Source organism: Pieris brassicae, chromosome 9 (assembly GCF_905147105.1).
Source record: "Pieris brassicae chromosome 9, ilPieBrab1.1, whole genome shotgun sequence".
Taxonomy (NCBI): Eukaryota; Metazoa; Arthropoda; class Insecta; order Lepidoptera; family Pieridae; genus Pieris; species Pieris brassicae.
Window position 1 is genome coordinate 1896494 of NC_059673.1, and position 17756 is coordinate 1914249.

A 17756-nucleotide genomic window follows, 5' to 3' on the forward strand; every position below is an offset into this window, starting at 1 on the left:
GGTTTTATTTATAACCTAGCTGCTCGCAAACTTCGTTTCGACGTAAAATTATTTTTTAGCCTACCTCATTAGTAGCTAAACATATGGAACATTTTGTTATGCTACCCCATGGAGACTATTCGCATTGACAATTACAGAAAGAGAAAACTAGTTTTTAGGTTTTTCTCTCAATAAAAACCTTCCTCAGAGTTCAAGGAATAAGTTTTGCAATTTATTTTATAGTTTTGCTATTCTTTATAAAGAGAGAAATATTAAAATATATTATCTAAGTAAAATAGATGCTTAATAGATTACGCTGTTCAGAAATTAGTCCACTTGAAGTTTGTTTCACTTGCTTAAAAGAAGCTCATAATTTTTTTCTACATATTTTCATCACTCTGCAAGACTGCTGGGCTTTGAGGCCCTTAACCTAACCTAATCCAAGTTAAGTACCACACATTATTATCTGTATAAAAAAAAAATTAGGTGTCCAAACTTTTTTATATGGGGTACATACAAGTCGTAAAGAACAATAGAAAAAAAATTGGAGTTGCTGGAGCTTTGAACGCTCTCCAGGCACATATTACAAATACAAATTATTAATATTAGACTTTAGAAAATATACATAATAATTTAATTAAATCGTTCACTGACAGAGTGAATTTGCAATGAATCACGCGCACTTCTGCCAAGCGGTCAAGGGTTGGCACTGTTAACACAAAGTAGATCATCTATATATAATACAAATATATTAACGGGAGCATTGTGGATTAATAGAGGAGGTACTGAGAGCAATACGAAATGCTTAGGTGGGTAGGGCATGTATCACCTCAACATTCGTCGTTCCACAACTGAGCGTTCAGGCACTTTCTGCCGCGCACCAACACTATGTGGAACCAATTGCCCACTGAAATATTTCCGAACTAATTCGAGCGTACCGTATGGATGGCGATATAACATCAGGTGAGCCTCCATTTTCCCCTTGTTCTTAAAATGTAGAACGAATGAGAACGGGTTCACAAGAAGGATTTACAAGACAACCGTGGGTTAGGAAGTCGGGGTGCGTAGGCCTCGTTGGACATGGAGTAAAGCTAGGACGTACTAGAAGGGGCAGGTCTAAAGTATCCATGACCGACGAGTTTGGATGGTAAGTCAGAACTGTTGCAAGTGGAGCAGTGTGATCCTTCGGGAAAATTGCAATGTATAAATACAATTATTTGGTCCAGCTGGTATTATCCGAGTTTTCCTTTACCGGTCAATAGTTTCCCCTAGTACATATTGGGTACATGACAGGATATATAAAGTAAAAATTTCCGTAGCAAAAGTGATTCTTCGGAATGAATAGACTCTCACTATGAACACTTCATCGTCAGAACCTGGCGGCGAGTCTAGGTAATCCTAAGCATCTATAACCATATTTGGTCATTATATTATATGAATAAATGGTGCCTGTAAATAGAGAAGGAGAAATAAAGAACGTCAAGCGACAATGGAGGAAGAACAAAATGCTAGAAATTCTATGGTTTTACAGAAGAAGAATGTATAAATATTTTTGTCTTACGTTAGATCGCTACTATATAATATCAGGTCAGTACCCCGAAGCAACCAGGGTTAAACGCTTGGCAAGTTGACGGAATGCCGGTTATTTTTAACTAGCTCAGTTAAGTGGGACAACTGTTAGCGCAGATTGGGTTATTTTGACACATTTATGTGTCCGATTAATCACGCCAGACCATCGTTTTAACTGATTAACAAAATAACGTTTTCAAACTGATTTTTCATATATTTTTTATAACGGCATTACACCTAATAAAATATTTGCATTCAGCACACAAATATACAGAATTTACAATTTTCTTAACCTTCATAATAATAATTAAAACAAATTTAATGATTGATCCCTGTGCCACCTGCTTCCACGATGAATTGCGATATTTGGTTTTTTTTATGTAATAGGAGGCAAACGGGCAGGAAGCTCACCTGATGTTAAGACACCGCCGCCCATGGACACACACATTGCCAGAAGGCTCGCAAGTGCGTTGCCTGCTTTGTTGAGCGAGGAAAGCTAAAGCTCTGGGTTGCCGATACTACGGTTATATATTGCCAACTTTAATCTTAAATCTTTAAAGCTATAGCTATGCACTTGAACCCCTAAGAGTGCACTTGGAACACCAAAAACACCAAAGCTGGAGGAATTACATACTAAACAATGAGTGGGGTTCAAGTCAGTGGGTAACTGATTCGCAGCGAACAAGAAGAGATTTGGGTCTTCAACCGTTGGTGTACGTCAAGGCAGTACATTGCTGACTCAGGGTTTTTTATTTGGAATTATAGTAGGCTGTCACTTTTGGCCTCAATCTTCATGTACCTTTTTGAGTACCAGATGTTTTCGAGAGGATACATCTGCTTTGACCTAAATCACACTGTTCTTTTTATTAAGCTGGAGATAGATTCTCATATCTATCCAAAGATATTGTGTGAATTAAGAGTATCTATCTTCGATAGATAGGATAAAAATCCCGAAGGAGAGAAGTGATTTTTATTATTTCAAATTACGCTGCTTTTCGTTTCCTCGTTATAACTATAATGTCCGCTGATAGGGTTGCAAAAAAAACAAATACACACACAACAAATGATTAACTACTTCTTTTATTGATTACATTCATCTATCGGAATATTATTTATTTGTGGTGGGGGTGGGGGGTCAAGAATATCCCAAAAATTGTGTGACGTAATACTTGAACGCTCCCTTAGGACTTGTAGGTATTTTTATAAATATAACATATTCATTTTATTTAATATGAGGGTAAACGGGCTGTAGGCTCACCAGATTTTAAGTGTTACCTCTCATGGACACTTAAGTGCGTTGCAGGCCTATAATCTTGAATTTTTTTAATTTTAGTTATTTTATAATTTTGTAAGTAAATATGAATATCTTAAAATAAAACTTTCTAAATAAAGTAGTTCGCACAGCCCTAATCGGTGCATGTGCAGTGTATTTATACCGACCTAATTTCTAAAGTGGGATGCGATTTGTGGGGCAGCCCTACATCGGCCCTCATAGATACGAGTGGATTTGTAATTCCGACGCACGCGACTTCGTCCACTAATAAAATTTCATCTAAATCCATTCATACGTTCTGACGTTTACTCTTTCATATATGTATTTCATGGTAAACGTTTTTCTTGAAAGGCCGCAACGCAATCGCGAGACCTCTGGCATTAAGTGTCCATGGGCGGTATTAATCAGGCACACCTTCTGCCTTGTTCTATAAAAAAATTATAAGTAAGTTTATTATTTAGACTTGATTCATTCCCAAGAACCCCGAATTAGTTCTGATTGGTCTTCTTCAAAATATTCTACATTATATTTCTATATAATCCTAAATATATAAGAAGTAGATACGATGTTAAACCTCCCAGAACCCTGAATTTTAGAAATATGAAATTCCGTATGAATTTCCCTAATTATTGACGTTTTTGAAATGAAACTTCATTTTTAACAACAGTTTTCCGTTACGCACCATCTTTTTCATGTCCACGGTTGATCCGAAGTGATTCGAAGCCATTAATAACAAAAATATATAATAACGATAACAATTATAGTAATAATTCTATTACAATTAATGAAATTCTGTAATAATGTTAGTAGTAATAAGGTAAAATTAAATAATTGTATTATTTGTATTCATGTCTGTGATAATAAAAGCCTTTTGTTAATTTTTATCTAATTTAACTTTATTTAACTAATTTCTGTAAAGGATATAGAAGATATTTTTTTTTAAATAAGGTCATAAAGAAGTTTCACTTCTTACGTGTGTACACTAGTACATGCATACATTTATTTATTCATTTTTGTTCATATTCTTCTCTTAATAATATATATATATAATATACCTAGTCCAGCTATAAGTTCTGGTGAGTTGTTCTATTCAAAATGGCTTGAGGTCTGGGCTAGATGAGGGCCAATCTTCAGCTTTTATAAAGTACAGAATATTGCTTTCAAGCCAGGCTTGGGTTTGTGCCTTGTGACCAGGTGCAGAATCGTGCTGGAAAGTCGAAGATATATTTTCAAAAGTTTATTGCTGGGATGTTTCACAACATAATAGAAGACTGTATCCTGATACACTTTAGCTGAAGTTTTCACTCTTTTTTCACAAAAACGTACTTTTGTGACTCCTTGATACAAACACACCAGAAAGACACCCCACCAAATCATCACTGACACAGGATGATGACCACATTGTACCTTTTTTACCATTTGAGCAGCTTCTTTAGACCTGTGAGTGTTCACTTAGCATTTTGCTTGTTGTAATGTTCTTCAATCGTAAAAATGTTTTCACCCGTAAAGGAGATTTATGTGGTCTTCATCAGCGTATCGTGACAGAAGGCGTTTTGATCAATACACTCTGTTTAATTGTAAAGCTTGATTAAGGGCATGTGTGGACATCAACGATAAGCACTGAGCTTCAGGTCTTGTTTTATAATACGCGACTGAGTTCAAGCGGAAATCTTGATTTCTCGCCATGAGATTTTTGCTTCCTAATCGGGATTCGACGAAATCTGGCTTTAACAGCATAACAGCCTTTGTAGTTTTAACAGCACGCGACCCCTTTTCTGGTCTTTGAAAGACGAAGTGAAGATTGTACGATACATGAAAATACGGCTGATACCAAGCTGAAGTGTCTGGAATATGGCCGACGGCTCCATACCCACTTTGTGCAAGGCAATCACTGCAATCCCTTTTCACTTTAACACGCCATTTCATATTTAAATTTGATAATGAACACGAAAAAATACGTGAAATGGCGTAAAATCTTAAGAAGTTTTTAAAATAATACGTGTTCCAAATTCAAATCATTAAAAAGTTGAAATAAATACAAGTTTTTATGTATTTATGGCAAAACTAGTTAATTAGAGCAGTGTTGGCCTAGTGGCGTCAGCATGCGACTCTCATCTGTGAGGTCAAAGGTTCGATCTCCGGCTTTGCACCAAGGGACTTTCTTTCCATGTCCGCAATTAACACTAGCTCGTACGGTGAAGGAATCATTGTGAGGAAACCGGCACGCCTTCGACCCATTAGTTGATATGAGTCAGGCACAGGAGGCTGATCACCTAAAGCTCTTCCATGGTCCGCTTCACTAGTTTTTTTTTTGGTATGTATGAAATTAACTCCGGTGGGGGATCTTCCCTGGGAGATACAATCCAATTACTTAAAGAAGACCATACTCCTTTATAATGGCTTTATTAATAGAAACAGAGTCCAGACTTCACTCCTTCCTCAAAAGTCAGCAATGCCACTATTATGGGTGACCATGGGCTACGATACCTGTCCTTTAAGTTAAAAATACTATATACCATGGCTCAAGTTGGACCAATATCAATTCAATCAATAATTATAATTTTCTCGTATTGTATTTATTTATTTTCTGAGGCGAATAATGAACGCAAAATAAGAAAAAATTCACCATCGCGTGCGCAAATCACGGAAAAACACGATCCATTGTTTATCCCTTAATTGGATTGCAAGGCTTCCGGGTTATTTCTCACTGCAATTATATTTCGAGACGGTATTCATTTGTTTTAACGTGGTACTGTCCTCCTTCTCTTGACTATGACTCCTTCAGTCGCACTCTCCATTTCTGAAGGTCGTGTTGGCGCTGTACTTCCTTCACTGTCCCTTTGCTGCTGTCTTACGGGCTTACCCGTAAGGGCTTACGGATTAAAGGTCCAGCAATTAAAGGAACAACACGGCACTTTGTTACCTACGCATGGGTTTTTTTGGGCATCTAACACACAGAGAACCAGAAAGTTTAGAAAAACTCATTGTGACTGGCAGCCGAGGTCACCAGACCTCGTGACCGATCCTGCCCCCGTGAACCTAGTTTCGCCTTTGTATGATTTTACTTACTACCTTTTTAGTTGCTACATACCAATATGGAGCATTTTGCTACGCTACCTCACACCGGATTAAACCAAATGTTTTTAGGTATTTCCGTAAATTTATTTTTAATTCATCAATTTCCCATTGAAACCTTCTTCAGAATTTAAGGAAAAAATAAAAAAATAGTCAAATTGGTCCAGCCATTGGGCATAAGCAAGCGCCTAGCAACATATGCTTTTTGCAATCCACCTTATTCAGAAACAGCTGTAACCAGAGGCTGAGAGAGAGACTACAAAATTCTAATTTATTAATATAGGTAACAAGGTAAGTGTAAGTCATAAACAGAAATGTATATGAAATGCTTCTAGTTTTTCATTTACTGCCAGTTCTCAAATCAACGGCGTAGAACGGAAGAGAAGATATAGCGATAAACTCTCCGCCACTATATTAAACTGAACATTTACATTACTTAACATTTATTTAAGCTGTTGTAAATATTATATAAAATGGACATTATACGCCGTAATTGCAGTGTTGTTATTATTAATCGGTTTAAAATTTATTTCCCTCATAGAATAAGGAAAACTCCGCTTATTTACACTCATCGCGTTAATAAGGCCAAGCAAAAAAGAGCTACGTAAACCTCGCAGTCTAGTCTGACGTCTAGTCGTTATAATCTAGTTCAACCATCCGTCAAACCATTTATTCGATCTGAAGTTTGACATTTGATAGCGCGCGAATTTGTCACTCGATATGCGAATAGTCTGTGGTAAACAGATTACAAAGATTAACAGGGAGGCCTATAAAAACTTTAGACAAATCGAGTAAACAGTACGAAATAATGGTCGAATAAGAATTCATTAATTTAAAGCAAACAGGTGCGTTGTTATCATATAACTTTACTTGTCCTGTCATGTCACCCTAGACGGGGCGTCCACAGTAAGCCTCATCTGCAATTCTATGACGCCAGGTTTGCTTGGGATGGCCAAGCCTCCGCTGTCCTTGCGGGTTCCAATCATGCGCCTCCTTGGGGAGTGTGGAATCTCTTTGCCTATGGATTTCCACTTGCGTCGCTTGGTCTGCTGGTTAATCGGGGTCCTTCGGCAGTTCTCCTAAAGTTTGTCATTGGAGATTTTCTCGGGCCAGTAGATACCCAGAATACGGCGAAGACAACGGTTGATGAAAACTTGAAGTCGGTATATACCATATAAGAAACCTAATATTATTATATACAACACAACATACAGTGTTTACTATATCCTTAACCTAAAAGTTGATAAATATAAAAAATATGAGAGACATAGAATTATTTCATAATATTCAATATCAGAGGCATGGTTGATATTTGTAATATAGTCTGTGTAACTTCTGACCATGCCAATAACAGGTCATATTTTACCAAGGTATAAAGCTATCTAAGCATTTCCTTTGATAAATAACAGACGATAAAACTATGTTTACAAAAAATCACATGTATGCAAATAACGAAACACACATTTTAGACATCAACGCACACATGCGCTAAGTAGGAAATCTCCAAAAAATTCCACGCATACAATGACAATTTAATTTCATCGTACACAAGTAGTGTGTAGGGCTCACCAAAATTCCACTCACACAAAGAAACATGTATACTTATACATGTTTAGAGTTCTAAATGATGCACACATCGACGCGTTGGGAATGAATGCACGTAGATGCATATCAAAATGCCCACGCGCACATACTTATGTGTATGTGTGTGTAACTAGGTCACAGAGATAGGCGGGACACGTGGAGGGCTGGCCCTTTTTTAGTGTGCTGTTATATAATCTTTACCATAGATATTTTTTTTATTTCGTTATAGAAACCTGTGATTTTAGGCCATATTTCGCGAAAGGTTCGACACACTGTCATAAAAAACCACAATTCTTTTTTTGATTTCTTATTTTAACGTTACTAGTTGCCATACAGAAATTTCATTCAAATCATATTTTAATGTTCATAATGTGTATACGTCAGTTACGATAGCGTACATACATAAAAAAGTTTGATATTTATAGATTAGATATTTTGTAAAAAAAAATGATTTTTCTTTGTAAAACATAAGTGTCCTTTTCTCAGTCGGCTAAGCCCTTACTCGGTAATAAATGCTCTGCGCGGGCGCGCGGGATAGATCGTTCACCCGAACTCTGCGGGAAATTAGCTTTTCATGCATCAGGAATATATTCATTAGCGCTGCTATCTAATGTGATTAAAGGGTACGCTCATATTTCTCAATTTCAAAACCTAAGTTCGTCTGTTCGATCTCTGGATTTGCTAATTATACTTCTTGTGCGCAATTAACGCATGAATCAGAGAAACGAATAGATAGATAGATAGATGGACACAGATTTAGCCCAAATCAACGGCTGATTAGGCGTAGGAGGCTGATTTAAATCTCTTAAACAATAAAATTGCACCGCTACCAAGACCGAGTGTACTAGGAATTTATAAAATAACAAGAGATAGACATTGATTGTCCTTATTCCACCTAGCGTTTATAACCTCCTGGTACATTGTTATGGAAAACTTGCATTCCATTCGGTGTTATTTATTTATTTTATATACAAAATACATGCTGTTCGTTATATAATATACACAACTGATGCAACCAATGTAAAATAAAATAATAATTAACTAAATAAACTACATACAAACTTCTTGCTTGTTAGGCAACTTATTCCGACATTTTTTTAGTCGTCGATTACTTAGTGAAAATTAAAACATAAACAAAACAATACTTGAATCATTTATTTGTCAATAAGGCGTGTTAAGATTAAGATTAAGTTTGGTAATAGCTACTTTTGTTTTTTTTTTTATAATATTTAATGAACTACTAATAAACCCTTTTATTTATCGTTTCTTTACCAGGAAGAGGTCGCTAGTTTAGCGATAACGCTGCCCGTTGAATCCCTAAAAAAAAACACAAAATATAAGCGTCGACTGGACCAATTCGAATATTTTTATTTATTTCTTGGACTCTGAAGAAGGATGAAGCAAATTCCATGTAAAAACCTAAAGACAGCAAATGTTCCATATGTTTGTTTGTTGGCTACTAAAAGGAGAACGAACGTACAATTTAAATATAAATTATATTCCTCGTTTTCAAAAGATGTACCAGGGTCTTATAACTAGAAAGATAATAAATATTTGTGTTATACAGAAATTGGTAAAATTAAATAAATGTTACATGAACAATTTAGAAACGCCTCTTCCAGTTTTGTTTATAAAAACATAAATTAAGCAAGTTAAATGTCAATTTTCTTATAAATTCTCAACTAAATCGAGTGGTCTGTGGAGGGGACAAAGGCGCTGCAACCTACATTCCTCCCCTCTTTGCTTACCAAAGACTATTCACATAGATACGTTAAACGCGAAAGCTTAGCAAATTTTTTTTATTGACAATCCTGCATAGCTGTTAGACAATAATAAAAAACTTATTTAGACAGCTGCTTTCGTGAAATGTGTTATATCATTTATTATCTATAAATTTAATTCGACAGTCCGTTAGGTGGCGCTAAAAATAATCTTACTGAAGGCTGAGTCTAAATGCAGATTAAACATGTTTTTTTAGTAGTTCCTGGTTCCTTTTTTGAATTTACTAAGAAATGTATCCAAAACATCTTTTACCAATATTAGTCCCTGCTCTGCGAACTTCGTTTCGCTCAAATATGATTTTACATACCTACTTTTCCGTACCTACTTACCTTTTACTAACCTTATTCAGAGTTTAAGAAATAAATAAAAACACTCAAAGCTTAATAATGATTACGGTTAATTGTTGGGTACAGTGTTGGCCTAGTGGCTTTAGTATGTGACTCTCAGTCCTGAGGTCGTAGGTTTACGTGCACTTATGGACTTTCTATGTATGCATTTAAGACCTGCTCGTACGGTGAAGGAAATCGTCGTGAGGAAACAAACCCAAAAAGTCAACATGAGTCAGAAACAGGAGGCTAATCCTACTTGCGTATTAGATTAACAAGAGATCATTAATCTGAGGCTCAGACCTAAAAAGGTTGCATCGCCACTGATTTATATTATATACTACATAAGCTTGAAATAAAAATATAGATGAAATATATTTTAAGTGGTGGTGGCGGTGGCCAGACCACGGCATTGTTTTAACTGTAATTAAACTTTTACAAAATAGACATTTGTATGTAATAGGAGGCAAACGGGCAGGAGGCTTATCTGATGTTATTAGTGATACCGCTGCCCATGGACAATCAAATCGCCAGAAAGGTCGCACGTGCGTTGCCGGCCTTTGTCTAAAATGTGAAGTTTAAAGTCAAAAAACAAAACTAGTCTCAACTAACAATAGAAATTAATAAATTGGATATTATTAAAGCCACGTTCAGTTATGATAACACAAACGTGTGTTATCATATTTATAGTAATCTTGAGAAATTGAAGAAATTGATACGCCGTAATTATGGAAATTTGTTTTGTAATAATTTTATAATTTATTGTCGACAGCGAAAGCACACAATACACACCCAAACCTTGGATTAGATTTCTGTTTCTGTCACAGATGTCTGACACACTGTCAATTCATGGTTGTCTGACAAACTGTCGGTTCACGTATGTCTCACAATTGTCGGTTCACGGATGTCTGACAATTGTCGGTCTTTGACGGAAAGAGGGCCATAAATGTCTGACATAGTGTGGATCCACGGGTGTCTGACACACGCTGTCGGTCTTTGCGCCACGTAGGTGGGCCACATATCGGTTCACGAAAATCTGACACACGTCGGTTAAAGCTTTAACTTGCAAATGCCCATTATTAAGTTAACACTTCGATATAATAAAACTAAACTAAATTACAAAAAGCCATATGCATACATGCCATGCTTTCTTTAGTCGTGCTTGCGCGTGCGCACATTAAGAAAAAATTGATACGCAAGAATCGATTTCTCTAGAAGAAGACTCTCAATAATTTTAATATGAAATCAAAATTATGTTTAGGCTTTGTACTTTATAGCGATAGCGATAGATGTCATAACCTTGAGGTCGATATAAAAACTTAACTGAGAGCCAAATCGTCTCAGGTTGAGTTATTTTTTATAGTAAAGGGGGGCAAACGACCCAATTGGACGCACAAAAAGGCCAGTCGTCGCAGCCAATCAGCGCCTATTTTAGCACCCAGCATTGCTGGACATAGTATACTCTTTCTTTAAACACTTTCAGGTCGTACCTCTCAGGGAAAACAACCACTGGGAGTCGATTCCATAGCTCACTAGTTCGCAAAAGAAAGTATCTTGTGAAGCGGACCGTGGAAGACTTCCACTCATCATGGTTTACACAATAACATTGTTAATTGTCCGTAGTAATTCTCCTACCACAGCGTCGTCTCCTCTTAATACTCTCTATGACGAGGAGAGAGAACTGCAATTGAGGCAGGTCTCTTATATTAATCATTGTGAGAGGTTAATTAGAAGTAACACAATACCAGGGTTTATTGTCTGTAGTAAGTCTCCTACCTCAGTGCCGTCTCAATACAGATTGCCACGAAGAGAGAGAACTACATCAAAATTACATACAACAACGTCGGTATTGCAGTCGAGGCACGTCTATCCTATTAATCATTGTGTGATGTTAATTAAAAGTAACACGATACCAGTGATAATGAACAGTAAATCTTCTACCTCAGTGCCAACTCCTCCCAATAGTGGACCTAAGTAGGTCTGTTTTATTAATCTTTGGTCGCTAGTCCCATCTCGCGGGCTTATGCAACCTTTCTCTATTACAAAACCACTTGACCGACATTCGTTTTGCAATATTATGTAATACTAAGACCAAACTTAATTTGGTCACTAGTTAAATTTTTATTAAAGATCACCATAGCATAATGCTATATTTATAGTATCTGTTACAAGCTATCTTTTCTTAAATATATGATGATTATGTTAAAAACATTAAGATAGAATAACTATAGAATTAACTAATTAATTCATATTAGTAACTATGAATAAATAATTAATGAACTAATAATTTTCTGCTTAACAATAAGCTACACCATAATGATACAAAGGCCCGATTCTTGACGAAAGTTTAAGTGTAAATTCATCATGGTTTCTTGACAATTAACAGAAATATAATCATTATATTAAAGGTTTCAATTACACGAAATGTACGGAGGCAACCATACAGGTCCCACTGTATTGAGAGGCATATGATGTTTTTTATGTAACAGGGCTTTGCTAACTGCAGCGGAAGCAGTAAGAATGGGAGTTGTGGAAGTGTATCATTTTGTAGGCCAAGACACTTTTTGGGTACCAGAGTTAATGGAGTAAGTATATCACGCTTTTTGCGTCCAACTTGGAACAATACAAATGGTATACGTAATACCTTGGAAGTCATTCAAATGCCAGCGTAACGACAATCGCCTATCATCATCATCAGGCAAGTTGCCATCCCCATCATCATAAGCGTTTCATAAGGAAATTCAACCTACGCTATTTCAACAAAAAAACAGTTTTTAACATTGCTTACTAAGTTTTTTTTTAATTTTGACACCAAATGACTTTTTATTATACTTACGTCAACGGTGTCACGGTCATCCGAAATTATTAATAATAGCTTCGAGGAAAGTGAGCAAATGAAAGCAAAAGGAACGCATCCTGAATCCGGCTCCGCGTATAAAAATGACCGACTATCACACCGTACACTATATTTTTCTATAACCACTTAAAATTGACTAGGTAGATACTATGACAATTTGACTGTGTATTTACGTATCATTAACAGTTAACTACTTAAGTAAAGAGAGTGGCTTAGGAATCTGTTTATTCTGTAACGAGAGGCAAACGGGCAGGAGGCTCACCTATAATGTTAAGTGATACACCGGACACAATGCCAAAGGGCTGTAAAGTACGCCGTTACTGGTTTTTTTAAGGATCCGTACGCTCTTTTACTGAAGACTAAGACGAATAGTTTCGGAAATACTTCAGTAGGTTCCATATATCTGCGTAACGAGATGATACGGTTAGAATTTCGATTTCTGCCTCTAGGTTCCATGATGAAACTCCATGGTAAACGCGGTAGCCGCCCGAAAAGTGACTGGTCCATTACTGGAGGTTGGCCATCAGTTCTTTGAAGCGTATGCTAGATGCACCAACTCTTACACACTCAAAATACCGTTACCATGAAATTTTTCCTTCTACCAAGACGCCGCTTCCCCTTTCATCCATTGAAGGAGGTCCATGGCACCAGACGTGGCCCAGGTAGGTACACAACTGTAATTCATCATCATTCATCAACAACGGATGTTTGATGAATTTAATTTTACCATAATTATGTTGTGGTTTTATCAAAAATTCTTTCTCAAGAAACATTATTATTGGTGTAACTCTACAAAACTGTATCGGGTGGATTTTGAGCTGTTTAACAATTAATTTACGTTGAAGTTGGCGCGCGGTATTTAGTACCGGTGAACCCAGACCTGGTGCTTTCCAACCTCAACGAATTGCAATCCAGCGATATAAAGGTACATTGCCACAGGGACCAAACTTATTAGATTTGTTCAAATTTTCTATTTATCAATATGTATTTATAATAATTACTATGTATATTTACGCTGTAAGCAGTAAATTTATTTATTTATAAATAATCTTACATACCTACCTACCATACGTACCCACGACAATGTAAGTGCGTGCTCCTATTTCACTCCTGCTGATGTCATGTGGAACATGGTGTGATGGTTGCAGCTCCTTACAAACGTTGTGTAATACAAAAAAGTTTTGAGGAAGCGGGGAGTTCATTGACAGTTCTTCTCTTTCGTTCTACGCTCTTGATTTGAGAACTGGCAGTAAATGTAAAATTAGAAGCATTTAATGTATACTTCTTTTTAATTGACGTTCATAAGAGTACATTGTGTTGTATATGAATAAATGATTTTTGACTTTGACTTTGAAATTGTAAAAGAAAACACTTACACAATGTACAAAGACAAAACTCATTACATTGATAATCAAAATGTACAATATATGATAAAACATTAGATGAAACATTAAACAATAAAATAAAAATAAATCAGTGGCACTACAACCTTTTTAGGTCTGGCCCTCAGATTTTTGAATATGTTTCATGATCATTTGTCAATATAATAGGCAAATAGATTATCAGCCTCCTGGGCCTGACACACGCAGTCGACTTTTTGGGTCTAAATCAAGCCGGTTTCCTCACGATATTTTTCTTCACCATTCGAGAGAATGTTAAATGCGTACATATAAAGAAAGTCCATTGGTGCACAGCCGGGGATCGAACCTACGACCTCAGATGAGAGTCACACGCTTAAGCCACTAAGCCAACAGTCCTAAACATTAAACAAACTACAATTTAATATTTTAAAGAAATACTAAATTGTTAAGAATGCAGTTAATAAAGATACACTACAGTGTGAACGTTGCCAGCTCTTCGTAACGGATTTTTATTGAGTCATCCTTGTAAAAGTAGGACATCTTCGGTTTCTGATATTGCCTGCACGATTTTGGGTTAATAATTTATTTAAAAAATACAAAACTTTCTGATTCATCTTAATATATTAAAATGTTGGTTTTGTTCGACTTACAACTCGAGAACTGGACCATTTTTGTTGTATTTGTCTCCGTCAAAATGAAATATTTAAAATGACGAGGTTCTAATACAAAACGTTTTGTAACAGTCAAATACTCGATGTCCATCCTGTCGATACGGTAATGTCCCTCCTCAAATTAAAGAACGTTTTCGTATCCACAAAATATCTGCAAAAAAGCAGCACGGCCGAATCAACCTTTACCCTTGCATAGTTCGGGACATGGTATATATTAAATTTCAATTAAGTTGAACCAGTTTAAGAATATAACTAGACAAATTTCTTAAGTACATCACTCACTCTCTAATCTGATCATCAACACTTTAAGGCACTTCTAGCAGACAGAGAGGCTTAAGTCCTTAAGTCCTTAGCCCGTAAGAAGTCCTTACCGACTGAATAAATTGACCAACATAGATCTTAACTGTTTTCGATGGAAGAACTACAAGTTTTGTTTTTGATGGCATCTGCAATTTACAGATAAGGTATTTTAGATTATATGGGGATTATATGGTATTCAAATGCGTGCGTCAAAATATACTATAAACACACCATACCGGAAAACAAAGATTAAATACAATAATAGCAATTACATTAACAAAATACTCACCAATGTGGCTGGTCCCCGTGGGGAAAGCGATCACCACCCTCCATTACATATGCTCTTTCAACGTAAGATCCCTATCATTCAAAACAAGACAATTACATCTCAATAATGCATTGAGAAAATTATATAAATAAAAAAAGAGAAATGGAAAAATCTGGAGAAGGCCCAAAAGTGAACATACAAATAGGAAGACACTAACTTATTTTTTTACAATTAATACTCATATATGTAACTGACCAATTTCTGTATGGTTTCATTAATAAAACTTTAATAATAATAACTAAAATATACTGTACAACAAAAGGTACATAGCAGAATATTGCAATTCTGATAATAGTGTACTTAATATTGCGTATTCGTTGTACTTTAGAAAATCGTAAATTTAATTCAGCTAATCTGCAATAATTCCAAGGGGAAGAAAGAGAAGAAAGCGCCCTAAAATAAGAATAAAAATTATAGAAGCAAAGCAAATGAAGAAAGAACTTCGATCCTAGAATCCAAGAATCCTTGGACGGTAATAGCTGGGAGGACTTTTCCCGTCACGGGGTTCTGAGTAATAGTGTAGGAAGTTAGGATATCGAGTAACAAGAGAAAACTTGTAAATATTGGAAATTAACGCTCTTCATTATCACCTTATGTTTGGTAACTGTTTACCCTTTGTTTCAGGATTGAATAAACAATCCTGGTACACTGTTGCACTGGGTCAAAGCCAAGTAAACACAGTTTTTATATGGGTTATCTTCTAGAAGATTGCGGGTTATTCTTGCCGTATCGAATATTTATGGTTTTTGAAGGATGATATAGACGGATCTCAAGGCATCTGCTATGAGATCTCGGAGAAACTGATCGTAACACCGAAGGCAAAAGATCACGTTCACCAACCAGATGGACCGATCAGGTGACAGAATCACAGTCCTCTAAACTGTATGGAGACAGAGAGAGAACAATTTGATAAATTCGTGAAACTGTTTTGGTATTATTCTTCTTCATCATCTTACTTTTAAAATAGTCCTCAAGAGCTGATTTTTCTTGTCAGTTGTGGGTATTATTATTATTAATCTGTAAAACTTATTGTGAAACATTGTGTAATTTCTGCTTGACGAGACTACGTTAGAGCGTTTCATCACATTTTAGATTTTAAATAAGAGATTGATAGCAGAGTCTTAATCACTTTATGTCTGATGAGCTACTCGCCTCAAAATGGTTGATATTTTGAACAAAATAAAACATTTATTCCATAGAAGAAGCAGACATATGACAACAAAGTATCAGACTCAACAACATCGTAAGTGTCGAAATAGGTACGCAGACTCTTAAAAGGTCGGCAACGCACTTGCGAGCACTGTGAGAGGACATCATAATTTAACATCAGGTAATATCCTGCCCGTTTGCGGCCTGTATGAAAAAGTATGTCAAGTATAGTTTAGCTGTTCCTTGGAGAGGGAGATGCCATTTGGCTTTTGCTCTATCATCTCCATCATGAATTTATTAGTTACAATGAACATTAAGAAAGAACTAAAGACTGCACTACTACGAAAACTAACACTTAGCACTTGGCCTAGTGGCTTCACCGTGCGACTCTCATCCCTGACGTTCCATACCCGGCTGTGCACCAATGGACTTTGTTTCCATGCGCATTTAACATTCGCGGTGAAGCAAAACATCGTAAGGAAACCGGATTGCCTTAGACTCAAAAAAGTCGACATGAGCCAGGCACAGATCAACTACTTGCCAAATGACAAATGATAATGAAACATACAGAAATCTGAGGCCCAGACCTAAAATGGTTATAGCACACTGATTTATTTATTTTATTTTAAATAACAAAAAAACATTAATTTTAATTATAAGATGATTAGTAATTGATTTTCACGACCATTCCTGCAACTCTGGCGCAAAAATATGATAAAAACGATATTATTTTAAATGTTTGAATATAGCTATAATATTTATAATATATGTATATATATACAATGGGCAATTATCCCTTCAAATTCGCTCTAGATTTACTTCTTGCGATTTCTAACCACAAAAACAATACATAGAGTCGTGTCAAAGATTTCATAACATTCGTCATAAGGTTCCGAATCTCTCCGCGGAACAACCTAAGACCATTCCATTTATATACAAACGTAGAATCTCCAAAACACCTCACAGAATTATAGACTTTATTACTAGTAAATAAGTTCTCAAATCTAATGCCAAACATTTCAAACTTCGGACAGTTTTCATTTCAAAAACTTAATTCAACAAAGTTCCATTTGCATGAAAAATATCAAAGAATTTTATGCTCTATGTTAAGGAGCGAAAGTGCAAATTCATTTGAAAATTTGTACAATACACAATGGTGTTGCTGTAAGCAGATTGCCCTACAATGAAAAGTGAAAGTGCAGTCCGCTTCGTTCACGGAGGGGGGCTGCCTGAGCAGAATAGAATGTAAATACGGATTTTGGCGTTTGATGACCCGCACATAATCAAAGGGATTATGAAAATGAAAGCTTTGTACGTGTCATGCGTACCTGGTACTTTGTATTCATCATTCGGTGATCTAAGAAAGAAAAGAGAGAAAGGAAACTCGAATTAAATTTCAAATTTAAATTACATAATAAATTACCAATATGTTTGGGTTATCCAACAAGTAAGCAAAGTAAACTTTTCTTGTTCCCAATATCGGTCATATTGGGTCCCACCTC